Source organism: Schistocerca cancellata, chromosome 5, assembly GCF_023864275.1.
Source record: "Schistocerca cancellata isolate TAMUIC-IGC-003103 chromosome 5, iqSchCanc2.1, whole genome shotgun sequence".
Lineage (NCBI taxonomy): Eukaryota > Metazoa > Arthropoda > Insecta > Orthoptera > Acrididae > Schistocerca > Schistocerca cancellata.
The window spans coordinates 481120799-481136351 of NC_064630.1; the positions used below are offsets into that span (position 1 = coordinate 481120799).

Here is a 15553-nt window from a genome sequence, read left to right on the forward strand (position 1 = left end):
CGTTGCTGTCAGGGTTCCTCCGAGCCATAATCCGTAGGTAGCGGTCATCCATTGCAGTAGCAGCCCTTGGGCGGCCTGAGCGAGGCATGTCGTCGACAGTTCTTGTCTCTCTGTATCTCCTCCATGACCGAACAACATCGCTTTGGTTCACTCTGAGATGCCTGGTCACGTCTCCCTTGTTGAGAGCCCTTCCTGGCACAAAGTAGCAATGCGGACGCGATCGAACCGCGGTATTGACCGTCTAGGCATGGTTCAACTTCAGACAACACGAGCCGTGTACCTTCTTCCTGGTGGAATGACTGGAACTGATCGGCTGTCGGACCCTTTCCGTCTAATAGGCGGTGCTCAGGTATATCGTTGGGCGGGTTTAGCGACATATCTGAACAGTCAAAGGGAGTGTGTGTGTGATATAATATCCACAGTCAACATCTATCTTCGGCAGTTCTGGGAGCGGGGGTAATGCGAAACATTTTTTGATGTGTGTATGTTGATTACAGTCATCTTAGGCAGGTTTTCCATCTTTTACGTAAAATTACATACACCTTTTTATATAGTACACAAGACATTACTTGTGTGTGCTATCGTGAACACAAACTTGGGAATATGAGCTAACAACCTAGATGTGCTACTGAGCTCCAAGCCACATCACTTACATGAAATTGAAAAGAATACTGAGTGTGTTTGAGAACGCTTCCTGGCACAAAGTAGAAATGCTGACGCGATCGAACCGCGGTATTGACCATCTACGCACGCTTGAACTACAGACAACACGAGCCGTGTACCTCCTTCCTGGTGGAAGGAGGTACACGGCAAATAAATAAGCAAAACAATAATTTCACGCTCAGTACATTTGGTCAGTGCGACTTCTTTAAAAAAACGTAACTGCATGAAAAAAACCTGTAATGTCGACCTGTATAAGAAAGTAAATTAAAACACACGAAATTTTCGGCACTAACATATGGCCCTGGTAAAATAAACTGACAGAACCTCCATTGCGCAAAGGAAATGAAACAATCACGTATTATGAATCTCACTTGCAAAATGAAGTACTGGCAGAAACTGCAACAGAGTAAGACTCCGCAACAGCTAACAAAATACTGCTAAAAACTAACTACAGTTGGTCCAGGGAAACTGTTCATAATCTTGACACAAAATGTCAATGAAACACTTGAATTAATTATAAGTTCTGAAATTCCGGTTAGGAAGGAACTTATCAAACAATACAATTATAGACTGTAATATGATAATTCATTTAATCTAACAACTTCCATGGTATCGGAAATTAACTCATAAGATCAATCAACAGAATAATTATCAAAAACGAGCGTGAAGTAGACCAACAACACATGGCTACAAAAACAAAAATAAACTTTTTACCTCATCAAAGGATACCTTGTTCCTCATTTCAAAAGCTTTTTTATGTCTGTATGCTATCTAACTATTCTTCTGAGTCATCATTATTCTTCGTAATACATTTTCGACTCACATAGTTCCAAAAGTACACTCAACGAATCCCCATCTGCTGCACTCCGTAGCTGTCCACTGCTGACTGTCAAAGATTCTGCGACTCCACAGAGCTACCATCGCAGACACGGATACTGTTGCCTAGCAACTGTTTCTCTGTCCATAATTCTTCAAATATATCATTTCCCTTAACAAATATTAACACATCCAGTAACATCATAAAAAAATAGCCATCTTACACGTAACACTGCCTTATGAACGTCGCATGTCCTAGAAATCCCATAATGCTACTTCTTACTACCAGGCACCACTTTTATCGTTATACAAAATAATAGTTAACAGTGCTGCTGCTTTTGCATGGAGAAAACGCTAAAATACCAGGGACACAATGTATTCTCATTCATAAAACATCGTTTATACAAAAAATTATACTGAGACGCTACAAGTGATGTTCACTATACTTAGCCGCACGTCGGTACATGTTTAGCCAACAGTAATCATTACCATCCCCTCCCCTCGCCCCCTGCCCCCCAGTCGCTAGAAGCGACAGCTGCACGACAGAATCTAAAGAAATCTAAAAACGTTTGCAAGGCATTTCCCTGGAGTGCTTACAGATGCCTTGAGAGTTGTGGTTTTCCATACCGCTGTCTATGAAAGGCTTGCATAGTCGCCCACTCCATGTGGGTGTGGACTGCTGGCCATATTGCAGGGATTGAGCCGTATATTGTGGAGACAGCAATAGAGACACAGAATGAATGAATGGTTAACTTTGCAGAATAAGGTATATAATTATGTGTCCCATAGATCATATGAACAATTTCTATCGAAATTGTGGAACCAATCATTCTACAGAATACATATACACTCCTGGAAATTGAAATAAGAACACCGTGAATTCATTGTCCCAGGAAGGGGAAACTTTATTGACACATTCCTGGGGTCAGATACATCACATGATCACACTGACAGAACCACAGGCACATAGACACAGGCAACAGAGCATGCACAATGTCGGCACTAGTACAGTGTATATCCACCTTTCGCAGCAATGCAGGCTGCTATTCTCCCATGGAGACGATCGTAGAGATGCTGGATGTAGTCCTGTGGAACGGCTTGCCCTGCCATTTCCACCTGGCGCCTCAGTTGGACCAGCGTTCGTGCTGGACGTGCAGACCGCGTCAGACGACGCTTCATCCAGTCCCAAACATGCTCAATGGGGGACAGATCCGGAGATCTTGCTGGCCAGGGTAGTTGACTTACACCTTCTAGAGCACGTTGGGTGGCACGGGATACATGCGGACGTGCATTGTCCTGTTGGAACAGCAAGTTCCCTTGCCGGTCTAGGAATGGTAGAACGATGGGTTCGATGACGGTTTGGATGTACCGTGCACTATTCAGTGTCCCCTCGACGATCACCAGTGTTGTACGGCCAGTGTGGGAGATCGCTCCCCACACCATGATGCCAGGTGTTGGCCCTGTGTGCCTCGGTCGTATGCAGTCCTGATTGTGGCGCTCACCTGCACGGCGCCAAACACGCATACGACCATCATTGGCACCAAGGCAGAAGCGACTCTCATCGCTGAAGACGACACGTCTCCATTCGTCCCTCCATTCACGCCTGTCGCGACACCACTGGAGGCGGGCTGCACGATGTTGGGGCGTGAGCGGAAGACGGCTTAACGGTGTGCGGGACCGTAGCCCAGCTTCATGGAGACGGTTGCGAATGGTCCTCGCCGATACCCCAGGAGCAACAGTGTCCCTAATTTGCTGGGAAGTGGCGGTGCGGTCCCCTACGGCACTGCGTAGGATCCTACGGTCTTGGCGTGCATCCGTGCGTCGCTGCGGTCCGGTCCCAGGTCGACGGGCACGTGCACCTTCCGCCGACCACTGGCGACAACATCGATGTACTGTGGAGACCTCACGCCCCACGTGTTGAGCAATTCGGCGGTACGTCCACCCGGCCTCCCGCATGCCCACTATACGCCCTCGCTCAAAGTCCGTCAACTGCACATACGGTTCACGTCCACGCTGTCGCGGCATGCTACCAGTGTTAAAGACTGCGATGGAGCTCCGTATGCCACGGCAAACTGGCTGACACTGACGGCGGCGGTGCACAAATGCTGCGCAGCTAGCGCCATTCGACGGCCAACACCGCGGTTCCTGGTGTGTCCGCTGTGCCGTGCGTGTGATCATTGCTTGTACAGCCCTCTCGCAGTGTCCGGAGCAAGTATGGTGGGTCTGACACACCGGTGTCAATGTGTTCTTTTTTCCATTTCCAGGAGTGTATATTATTTGTTTGTAATCATGGCTACATGCTAGGAATTTACGGGTCATTAAGCAGCTCATCAGCTTAAAATTAATAAGAGAGACCATCGTGCTTTCTAAGCATGCTTGTGTTTGCAGTTGTTCAGCAGAGTTTTTGTTTCCGTTTTATGTTCAGTATTTCGACGACCCACCTAGTCTTTTTCAGGTGTTGTGAGTCATGCTATTGAGTATCCTCTTGCTTAGATCCTAATCAGACTGGTTGGAGTCCATATAACGAGTACACGTTGCAGCAGAACTCGTAGTACCTGATGAAGACGACTTGATCTGTCGTTGAAGCCCTGTTCTTAAAATGCAAACAACCCAACTAAATTCCCGGAAGCACAGCACTAAGAGTGAACCCAGTAATCTTTAACATCGTTCATGAAACTACTAATACACTTAAATTCAGGTTTCCCGCGGTTTCTCTTTATCATCTAAACCGAATGCAGGGATGGTTCACTAATATGGGATAGGGCAGATTTACTTCCTCATTCCTGTGTAACCAGAGTTTGTGATTCGTCTCTGGCGACCTCGACTTCGATGGAATGTTACAATGTTTTCGCTTCTTCCTCCTTTAAGACATCAAAGATGATCCGTAATTCGTAAACTATAACAAGTGCTTAACCAACGCAAAGAAAGAAAACAAAAAATTGAGGGGCTGAGAGAACATTCTACACACCATTGAGCTTAATCTTCAGTGGTTATAAAATTCGCTGTATGTGTAGGACGCATTCGCGGAGAACTTAGTTGAACCTTACTCTTCCTTTTATAGCTCGGAGAAACAACCGTAGGCGTCGACGGTTGAAATAGAGTTCCGCCTAATCACGCATCAGGCCTAAAGAGCAGCTGCACGCCTTTGCCTTTGTTCGTTCCTCAAGGCAGCCGGAAAGTAATCAGTCATTCTCGTTTTCTTTTATTTCACAGTCCTTGTGGGCGCAAAGAACAGCTAGGACAGGCATCCGAGAGGTGACAGCGTTTTCTTAGGATTCCAGGTAATCCTCGTTATTTGTATGGTCTACTTCTTGAATGTCGGAAGCCAGCTAACCCGTGTTACTCAGTAAACGGAATACCCCAGTTGTCCTCTAGTGTAATTGGTGATGCATATCTCTAGTATTGCTCTAAGTAGTAAAAGCTGTAATCATAGTTTCTTTGCAGACGTCACTGTCAAGGTAGATAATGAAAAGCATTTCGCTTGTAGCATAATTAGTGCTGCAATAGCCAACGTATTTACAAATCAACTACCACTGTCAAGCCTGTTTATGCAATTACTGATTTTGCTGATGAAAGAACTGCAAAATTAGATTACTTTCGTAGTTATACTCACTGATGTCATGGAATAATCCTCTGTGACAATTCTACCCAGACACCGAAGATTAATTGCACAGAAATGCACTGTGAGGAAATTATGTAGTGCCCACACTCGAACTTCATGTAGGTAACCGTGTAAAAAAAATTGACGTAGTAACAATAACCGCATAATACACAGTCCCGCTTTTGAAGTTAATTGTGAAAAATCAACCATAATTTGAATATGTTAGCAGCTTTCACAAATATAATACTACGAGCAAAATAGCCTCCACTAGGCGTAACTTAAATTTACTCTCGTTCGGAAAGGAGCAAATGTGCAGCCATAAAAATATCATATCACCTACCTTGTGTACTGGAGGTGGTAGTAAATAATGCAAATCTTAGAAAGAAATAAAATAATTTCTACTAGACAAATCCTTCTACTGCATGCATTAATATCTAATTAGATAGTATGTACGCTATCTGATCAGATGTATCTAGACACCTATTAGTGCAAAGCTACCAGGATAGCTGTTTGCACTAAAACGAGCGTTTCTGGGAAGGGGAGGCACGCTGGCCCCGTTTACAATCGGCCCAGCAGGGTGACGATGAAGTCTGGTCGCCGGATAACCTGTATGTAGTTTTTAGTCGGATTCCAACATCTCACCAGGTGAACAACTAGCTGTTACCCATGTCACGTCTCAGATAAACGCTACGCAAACGTTTAAAAACTTTCTCACACATTCACATAGAATTTACTCTAGAGGCAGACAATGATTCCATCTTGAGAGGATGAGGGGGGGGGGGGGAGGGGCGAGGCAATGGATCAGCAGTCTTTTAGATATTTAGCCTCCTCAAACTCATAAAAAAATGGCTCTGAGCACTATGGTCATCAGTCCCCTAGAACTTAGAACTACTTAAACGTAACTCACCTAAGGACATCACACAACACCCAATCATCACGAGGCAGAGAAAATCCCTAACCCCCTCAAACTCATAATCAGCAGCAGCGGCAGTATAAGCCTATCACTGGACATTAATATCGTGTGTGTCCACCCTTCACATTTGTGACAGTTTGTACTCTGCTGAGAATATTTTGAATGAGTTGTCTGAATGTCTGTTGAGGAATGACGGTCCATTCTCTCTGAAGAGCACCGTTGGGTGTCTTGCGGAGTATAAATGTAGATGTCGATGAATTGTTCCTCCACTGTGGCCGGTAGACAATGCTGAAACATATTCTTTCACATTTAACGTTTTCTTGTGCGGCACACCCTAACGAAAAAAACACACCATATCGTGACACCACCTCTTCCGTCACTACACATTATGACAGGTATCTTTCTTCAGGCATTCACAAATCCCAAACCAATCCATCGGTTGACAAGGAGTATAGTGCGATTCATCACTTCAAATTATTCGTTTCCAGTCATCCACTGTCCAGTAAAGTTGTTCGTTTCACCCCCTAAAGCATTCACTACAGATATTTGGGTTTTATGAGGAGCTGCCAGAGCATTTCTTCTTATCTCTTTGTTATTAACCGACTCCTCACACTCAGTGTGCTAGCTGGACTGTCAAAGCACTTTGGAACCCAGGAGTGATTCCTTCGCTGATTTATACAACAACCCGCCGAAATGCTCGATGGTCTCTGTCCGTCATCAGTGCGCAATCTGCCTCGCCTTGGTTTAACTGTGACTGTTCCTTCATGTTTCCAATTCACTGTCACAGAATAAACAGTTAATTGGACAGCTTTAGAAAGGTTGAAATGTCCCTGATGTATTTTTTACTCAGGTAGCATCCAGTGGCTAGTGCACATTTGAAATTCTTGACCGACCCACTGTGCTTTTCTTTGGTTGTTTACTGACAGTACAATAATCCACGCCTCTAAGTTCCACATTACACAAGGGTGTCTGAATAATTTATTGTGTACGTGGTTACGTTACATACATCAAATTTTGTTATAGATGAATATAAGAAAACAACTTAGTTTCCTAAATTATCAGTATGTAGCTATGTTTTTACAAATAGAATGTATGTTATTTGTAAACCTATTGACACGATAAAGTTCACAGGGAGTTGGCACAGACATGATCCATGGAAAGTGCAAAACAATAAACTTATACTGATAAGCCAAAACATTATAACCACTGCCCACCGCGACGTGGGATGCCGCCTGGTGGTGTTGCGTGTACGTGACGCGGTTACAAAAGCGTAAGTGGAGCAGACACGGACGGGGTCACCCTAGAGAAGATATAGTCTGCAAATGGGGAAATCCACTGAGATGGTTGGACGTCAACGACTCTTCACAGAACGTGGAGTTCGGAGACTTGTCTGCCCTGTAAAGTAGGATAGATGGTTCAAATGGCTCTAAACACTGTGGGATTTAACATCTGAGGTCATCAGTCCCCTAGACTTAGAACTACTTAAACCTAACTAACCTAACGACAGCACACACATCCATGCCCGAGGCATGATTCGAACCTGCGACCGTAGCAGCAGCGCGGTTCCGGACTGAAGCGCCTAGAACCGCTCGGCCACAGTGGTCGGCTAGGATAGATGGTGGTCTGTGGCATCTCTGGTGAAAGAGCACAATGCTGGTACATGCACAAGTGTTTCAAAGCTATGCATCAGGCCGTCCCTACGTGTTCACATGTTGTAAGGACTGTTTCAGATCTTCCCGTTACACTGAAAACAATTTAGTCAACTTAACGCTATTCTTTGCATTATTATATCGATAATGAGAATCTGAGGGTGAAACATGGGAGTGCGATCCCAAGCATTGTTGTGAGACGAGGTCTGTCTGTGAGAGTGAAACTAGTGGTGTCGGTCGAGAGCTCGGAGACGTGTCATGCTGCCCTCACATCGGTGATGGCAATCTTACCACACTCAAGGGCTGATTTCATTTATATAGCCATCTAGATGGCTTACCACGCTTGAAGATGGAATTCAAGGTAAAATTCGCAAGCATAGCGCAGAAACAATTGCAGGGTTAGGCTCGTGATTGTTAGTCCTAGATTCAATAAGCCCATGTTTTGCTAGTCAGTTAAAGAAGCCTCATTATCCTCCAAATAATAATAATTATTCTCCACACCTAATTAATATATGACAGCTGTGGTTATTAAATGTTAATGCAACTTTGAAACTGAAATAATTTGTTAATCCATCACTCAGGCATTGTCTGTTATTGGTTATGGGTTATCTTATTCTGAAGTTTATAAATAGACTTAATCTACGAAATCCCTTCTTACAAGTTATTTAGTAGTTAACGGGACCCAAGCAAACTCCTTTTTTATTAAATTCATTCCTAGTAACAATAAGATAAAGTCTCTGCAGCTACATGTTGCTGCGGTATTGGTTGCATATACATTACAATGTTGACCTAACGACGTCGCCAATTTCGACTGCCGTGGACACGGGACCATCGGAATTCAACTTTCGATCAATGGAAACGTGTCGGTTGTCCGGATGAATCACATTTTTGCTACGCTAGCTCAGTGGTCGTCTCTACAAACACCGCCATCGGGATGAACGGCTGCTCGACACGTGCAGCGTGCAGCGGATGCGGGCCGGTGGGAGCAGTTTTATCCTGTGGGAAACATTCTCGTGCACTTGAATGGGACCTGTGGTAGTAATGGAAGACACTCTGACAGTTGCGAATCACCTGCGTCCCTTCATGCTTGATGTCTTGCCCGACGGCGATGTCATCTTTCAGCAGTACAATCGTCCGTGTCTCGGGACCAGAACCATTCTACCTTGGTTTGAAGAGCATTATACTGAACTCGCGTTGATGTCTCGGCGATCAAATTCAGCTGATGTAAAGCCTGTGGAACCCATCTGGGTCGCTGTCGGGTACCATCACTGCGTACGCAAATCAGCGGCCTGTTATTTACGCAAATTACATGACCTGTGTGTAGAAATATAATGTCGCATACGTCACGAACCTACCAACAAACTGTCTGATCCTTGATACATAGAATCAGTGATGTATTTCGTTCCATAGACGGACGAATAAGTACTTAAGCAAATGGGCATAGTGTTTTGTCTAATTAGTGTAAATAAACTGAAGAATGAAAACTTTGAGGTTGTGGCCTAGCGCATTGTTTTTTATGAAGTCGTTATCTGTTGCAGAGGCTGTTGATACTGAGGTAGTAATGAAAGCTCATGGCCTCCTCCTCTTTAAAACACAGTCTAGCCTTATCGTTTATGATCTCTTCCAAATCATTACGAACGGAGCATGCCCAATTACTGGATAATTATGGAGTATGAAACTGACTTCCGTTCTTTAAAAGACTGTGCCAGTTAGCCTAAAGCACTTAGGGGAAACGTGAAAAATCTCAATCGGGATATTCGGATGAAAATATGTGTAACTTTTTTTTTCTTTTTTTCTGAGCACGAGTCAAATCTCTAAATCTCTAAACCACGGAGCTACGATAACTCAACAAAACCGATCCTTAAGTTTTAGTTACACTGTACGTGTACCAACGCAAGCCTTACTTTAATAAATAAGTAAGTTTCAGTGCTACAGTCCCTTTGACCCGCTGTAATACACACATCGTACAGTTGCAACTGGCACCCAACCATCAGCTGAGTTAGAAACATATGTGTAGTATAGAAGTGAGAATATTGGGAACTTAGGTGAAGTCTTTTCCATCAGTGGCTTGCAAATAATTTCGATTGCAGTCATTTGGAAATTTGTGGTAAGGTCTTATGGGATCAAACTGCTGAGGTCATCGGTCCCTAAGCTTACGCACTACTTAATCTCAAACTAACTTACTCTAAGGACAACACACACTCTCATGTGCGAAGGAGGACTCGAACCTCCGACGGGGGGAAGACGCCCGGACTATGACAAGACGCCCTTGAGCGCGCGGCTACCCCGCGCGGTCCGATTGCAGTCAGAAGCAAGCGGTAAATGCACCTCTGCTCCAGGGAGATATTATCGTACTACCTGTGGACTTTGCTATTGAGATTATGTTTAGATTTCAAGCCTTGCTACTGCGTTGATGCAACCATGCCACTCAATATTGCATAATCATTCCTCGTCCACTTTCATACCATCCCTACAAATTTGTAACACTGACACATGAAAATATTCCAAATTGGCAGCTTCTGAAGATGATGTAATTTCCAGATCAGACGTCATGTTGTTTAGCTGAAAAAAGTGGCAGAAGCTGTGACGTCGTTGTTTTCGAGATAGCGCGGCGCGTCCTTGAGGGAGTCGTGTCCAGCGTGTGTTATCATTGGCATGTTGCGGCAGTGTTCCGACTAGCGAACCTTATCAGTCAGCTGACGCCCTCGGACATGCATAGTCCAGTTGCCCGCCTGTCCAGCAACTTGCAGCGCTCGTACTTGGAATCCGTCAGCGTCGTGTCGGAGGGTTTACCACGAGGTGGGTCACAGCAAACATTACATCATACAAGGACAATGCCTGTGAAAGATGACGGCGTGTAACGAAGCGGGACGAAGTCGTGTCATGCACCACTGCTCTCGAGAGCGTGTTCGTTTCTCTAAGTACGCCCATGGAAGGCTAGTTGGAAATCTACGGTTTCATTGTTATATTAGTTGTAAAAATACCGTAGGCTACCGTAGACTGTCATAAGTAAGCTAGATTTGGTGAGTTACTGTCATACCCCCGTTACCTGCACGTTAAGTGTGTTGCACACCTGAGGGGCGTTACCTCGTAACGATTGCTTTCTTTACGTATCCGACCAGTGTCTTAATAGATTCCCTTAAAAACCAAAAGCGGTAAAACATCTAGGAAGTGAGTGAGGATATATAAAGGGCCGCGTATCCTACGGAACGTTTCTTTTTCATAGTTAGCCTTCGTCTATTACTTAAAAATAAACAGCGTTTATAGCAAAATTCAAATTGTCAACGTTTGACTCGGGTTTGATTCGAAAATTGTTGATTTGTAGTGTGGAATTAGAGGGGTGTAGTAGTAAAAATAAAAAAAAAATACGGGTTTATCATATGGCCCTAGAAATCGCAGTTTCTTCAACAAAAAGATAAAAAAAAACACAAGACAAAAATGTACGAAACATCGCTTCAATATTTCGTCGAACTTACATGAAAACATATTTCTATTATTCATGAACAACTTTCGCATCTATCAATAATGACAGATAATTCGAACCTTCGATCACGATGAAGAATATTCTATCGATTACAAAATAACAATAATAATTATATGCACTGTATATTTTTATGTTTGTGCATGTAAACTGTACTTACATCAAAAGCAATTGCTTTGGTTACATAAACGCGCAGAAGCTACACGATCAACTAATTTCTATTACTTATAAAATACAATTTATGTTCTGAGGGATACAAAACACAATTTTACTAATACTGAATAACGCGCGATTCTAACCCTGTGCAAAACAACCAACTAAACAAACAAAAGACTGTAGAGAAATTGTCGCCTACCAGTTACCCTCTTACATATTCATTTATATTTCTTTTCGTGCCAATGCTACCAGTACTGTCGGTAATCCTATCATTTACTGCGTCGTTTATGTACTATACCAAAGCTACTGAACAGTAGTTTTGATAGAGCGCAACTCTACTTGTGTGTAGTTGGTTGATGGGGCCATAGAGGGTGTTACCTGATACTGTCTTTCTGACCAACGTATTATGTCCAAAGCGAAATACAAGCGACTTCCTTTGCCGGGCTTATTAGTCTAGTGGAGGCGGCACAGTAGCTCAGGTGTGCGATAAGGGAGCGGACACCCTCTGTAACAAAGAAAGTAAACTGAGTGAAGTTTTTAATCGATAGAATTTCAGGAGTATCATGTGATATTCGCACAGAAATGATGACGGAAAATGACGAATAAACAGACAGAACGACAAGAAAAGATGTGGTAAGATGCTAACCTGCAGGCTATAGGATCATGGTATCGAATCCCAGACAGACACCGGAATTTTTTCAGTTTGCCTTTAGGCTATTCTTGACCTCTGACTGACTTGAAAATATGCCAGGAAAGACACGTTCTTCGGATTACGTGTTAATCTGTAGGTCCCATATCCCCTGTAGCGTTACTGTGGTAGGTTCCTGCTGCTACGGTCGGAGGTTCGAATCATGCCTCGGGCATGGATGTGTGTTATGTCCTTAGGTTAGTTAGGTTTACGTAATTCTAAGTCTAGGGGACTGTTGACCTCAGATGTTAAGTCCCATAGTGCTAAGACCCATTTGAACCATTTCTGGTAGGTTAAAGACGAGCAACTCACCGAACGAGCGTCCAATTGAAATAACTTGCAAACGGCGACTAACATACCTCTTGAAGGACTCCCAGCCATCTTGCAGGATAACTTTAATGTTTTAGCGAATTTCGTTAAGGCACAGACCGTTACGAAAATCATCAGACCAAGGTCGAGAGCGAAATATCTCTGTGTAGTACTCACGTTTTTCGTCACAACGCAGTACATTAAGATGAGATTCACCAAGCAATTTACATAGTAAAATAAAATTGAAACTGCTAGCATTACTTCATTAGTAAAGTTTCATATTGGTGCCAACAGCTGGAATCGTCAGGGTCTTAAATAAACTTGTCTAAACTAATTGCACTCGATGAAACTTGTCTCATTGAGCTTCAGAGAGAGATTTTATACACTTCTGGAAATGGAAAAAAGAACACATTGACACCGGTGTGTCAGACCCACCATACTTGCTCCGGACACTGCGAGAGGGCTGTACAAGCAATGATCACACGCACGGCACAGCGGACACACCAGGAACCGCGGTGTTGGCCGTCGAATGGCGCTAGCTGCGCAGCATTTGTGCACCGCCGCCGTCAGTGTCAGCCAGTTTGCCGTGGCATACGGAGCTCCATCGCAGTCTTTAACACTGGTAGCATGCCGCGACAGCGTGGACGTGAACCGTATGTGCAGTTGACGGACTTTGAGCGAGGGCGTATAGTGGGCATGCGGGAGGCCGGGTGGACGTACCGCCGATTTGCTCAACACGTGGGGCGTGAGGTCTCCACAGTACATCGATGTTGTCGCCAGTGGTCGGCGGAAGGTGCACGTGCCCGTCGACCTGGGACCGGACCGCAGCGACGCATGGATGCACGCCAAGACCGTAGGATCCTACGCAGTGCCGTAGGGGACCCCACCGCCACTTCCCAGCAAATTAGGGACACTGTTGCTCCTGGGGTATCGGCGAGGACCATTCGCAACCGTCTCCATGAAGCTGGGCTACGGTCCCGCACACCGTTAGGCCGTCTTCCGCTCACGCCCCAACATCGTGCAGCCCGCCTCCAGTGGTGTCGCGACAGGCGTGAATGGAGGGACGAATGGAGACGTGTCGTCTTCAGCGATGAGAGTCGCTTCTGCCTTGGTGCCAATGATGGTCGTATGCATGTTTGGCGCCGTGCAGGTGAGCGCCACAATCAGGACTGCATACGACCGAGGCACACAGGGCCAACACCCGGCATCATGGTGTGGGGAGCGATCTCCTACACTGGCCGTACACCACTGGTGATCGTCGAGGGGACACTGAATAGTGCACGGTACATCCAAACCGTCATCGAACCCATCGTTCTACCATTCCTAGACCGGCAAGGGAACTTGCTGTTCCAACAGGACAATGCACGTCCGCATGTATCCCGTGCCACCCAACGTGCTCTAGAAGGTGTAAGTCAACTACCCTGGCCAGCAAGATCTCCGGATCTGTCCCCCATTGAGCATGTTTGGGACTGGATGAAGCGTCGTCTCACGCGGTCTGCACGTCCAGCACGAACGCTGGTCCAACTGAGGCGCCAGGTGGAAATGGCATGGCAAGCCGTTCCACAGGACTACATCCAGCATCTCTACGATCGTCTCCATGGGAGAATGGCAGCCTGCATTGCTGCGAAAGGTGGATATACACTGTACTAGTGCCGGCATTGTGCATGCACTGTTGCCTGTGTCTATGTGCCTGTGGTTCTGTCAGTGTGATCATGTGATGTATCTGACCCCAGGAATGTGTCAATAAAGTTTCCCCTTCCTGGGACAATGAATTCACGGTGTTCTTATTTCAATTTCCAGGAGTGTATTTTCATTTAAGCAGTGGGGCTGCATCTTGAAGGAACTAGGTATCTTTAAGGAAGGAAAGGTATTCGGAAGGAATTGGCTTTGGCCTACAGAAAGGGACCAAGTCCGCCATTTGCCTACATTGGAAAACCCACTGTAAGCCGGCCGCTGTGGCCGATCGGTTCTAGGTGCTTCAGTCCGGAACCGCGCTGCTGCTGTGGTCGCAGGTTCGAATCCTGTCTCGGGCATGGATGTGTGTGATGTCCTTCGATTTAAGTAGTTCTAAGTCTAGGGCACTGGTGACCTCAGATGTTACGTCCCATAGTGCTCAGAGCCATTTGAAACCGCAGTAAACAATTTTCATGTTTGCAGGGATTGCTAGCTCAGCGGCCCGACACACCGAGCTACCCCAGGTCGGTAGAGAATTTAGAAAAAAAAATTGTTTTAAAATAAAATAAAATGCGTCACAAAAAGACTGAATTCTGAAATTGCATGTTTTTTCTTTTATTGTGAATGTTTCGTCATTTGACAGAGTGTGAATGCATGCATATTTTAAGATTTAATTGTGCATGCAACTGCTGGGTTCAGTTACTACGGTATTATAAGAGCGTAATTAGATTTTGGTCGAATGGGGGAGGGAGGGAAGCAGAGCGCAGTCGGCTCCGACGAAATCAAGCAGCCTGCTGAAAAAAATCTTTTAGAAACGAGCGAGATAAAGAATGTCATTCCGCACCTCTTACGATCTCCACAAATCTCTCCCCAACGTTGCATATCGGAGCTGGTTTTCATAAATGAGTATCGCGCACGTAACCAGATTGGGCGACATTTTGCCGTTTAAGCTAGTATTGGTAGAATGATGAGTAAAGTTTTTAAAGACATGCAACCATCGCCGTTTGGCCGATGTTTTTGTTGGTAAACTCGGTCTTTGGGCGATACAGACAAATCAGTGTGTGTTCTTAGGCAGTGATTTTAATTTAGTGTTATTTGTAATGACATTTACAACTCAACTGCCTTGTGAGATACTGAAATGTTGTAAGACCAAAGTTCTACCAGCCTCCAAATAACGAATCCAATGCTAACGTTACACTGCTGTAGGTAGGTAATTAGATTATTATAGGAGTGCGTACATACTTTTAACGTACCATAACGCTAGCGGATGAATCAAAATCGATTTTGCTCTTCTGTCTTGTTACAAACTTATCCATAATTAGAAACTATCACAACAGCACACAGTACAAATGCAATAAACTGTAGCACGTACATTAAAATCAACTGGAAGTAAGAACTGAATGGTTAACAAAAGAACAACTGAGTTCAAACAAGAAAACAATTGGCCTTGGCTGAAATAGGGCGGGCGATTGCCGATAGTACTATGGATGTATAGATAGTTTAAATCTACCATTAGTTTTGCTTATTGTAGACAGTGCGTATCCTTTTTTCGTCGTGTGATTGAAAATTAATTTATCTTTCAGTTTCACAACAATGCAACCAG

General features: G+C 44.7%; 1 protein-coding gene across 2 annotated transcripts in view; it reads left to right on the plus strand.

Moving 5' to 3' along the window:
• LOC126188224 (uncharacterized transporter slc-17.2-like) overlaps positions 1-15553 on the plus strand; it is a 447637-nt gene that overhangs the window by 241974 nt on the left and 190110 nt on the right. The window contains exon 1 of one of the 2 annotated variants that reach the window (XM_049929776.1): positions 10343-10441. The exons of the other annotated variant lie outside the window; for it this stretch is intronic. The gene's annotated coding sequence lies outside the window, so the exon portion shown is untranslated. Of the gene's footprint in view, positions 1-10342; positions 10442-15553 lie in introns of those variants that run through there. 2 annotated transcript variants of the gene reach the window in all.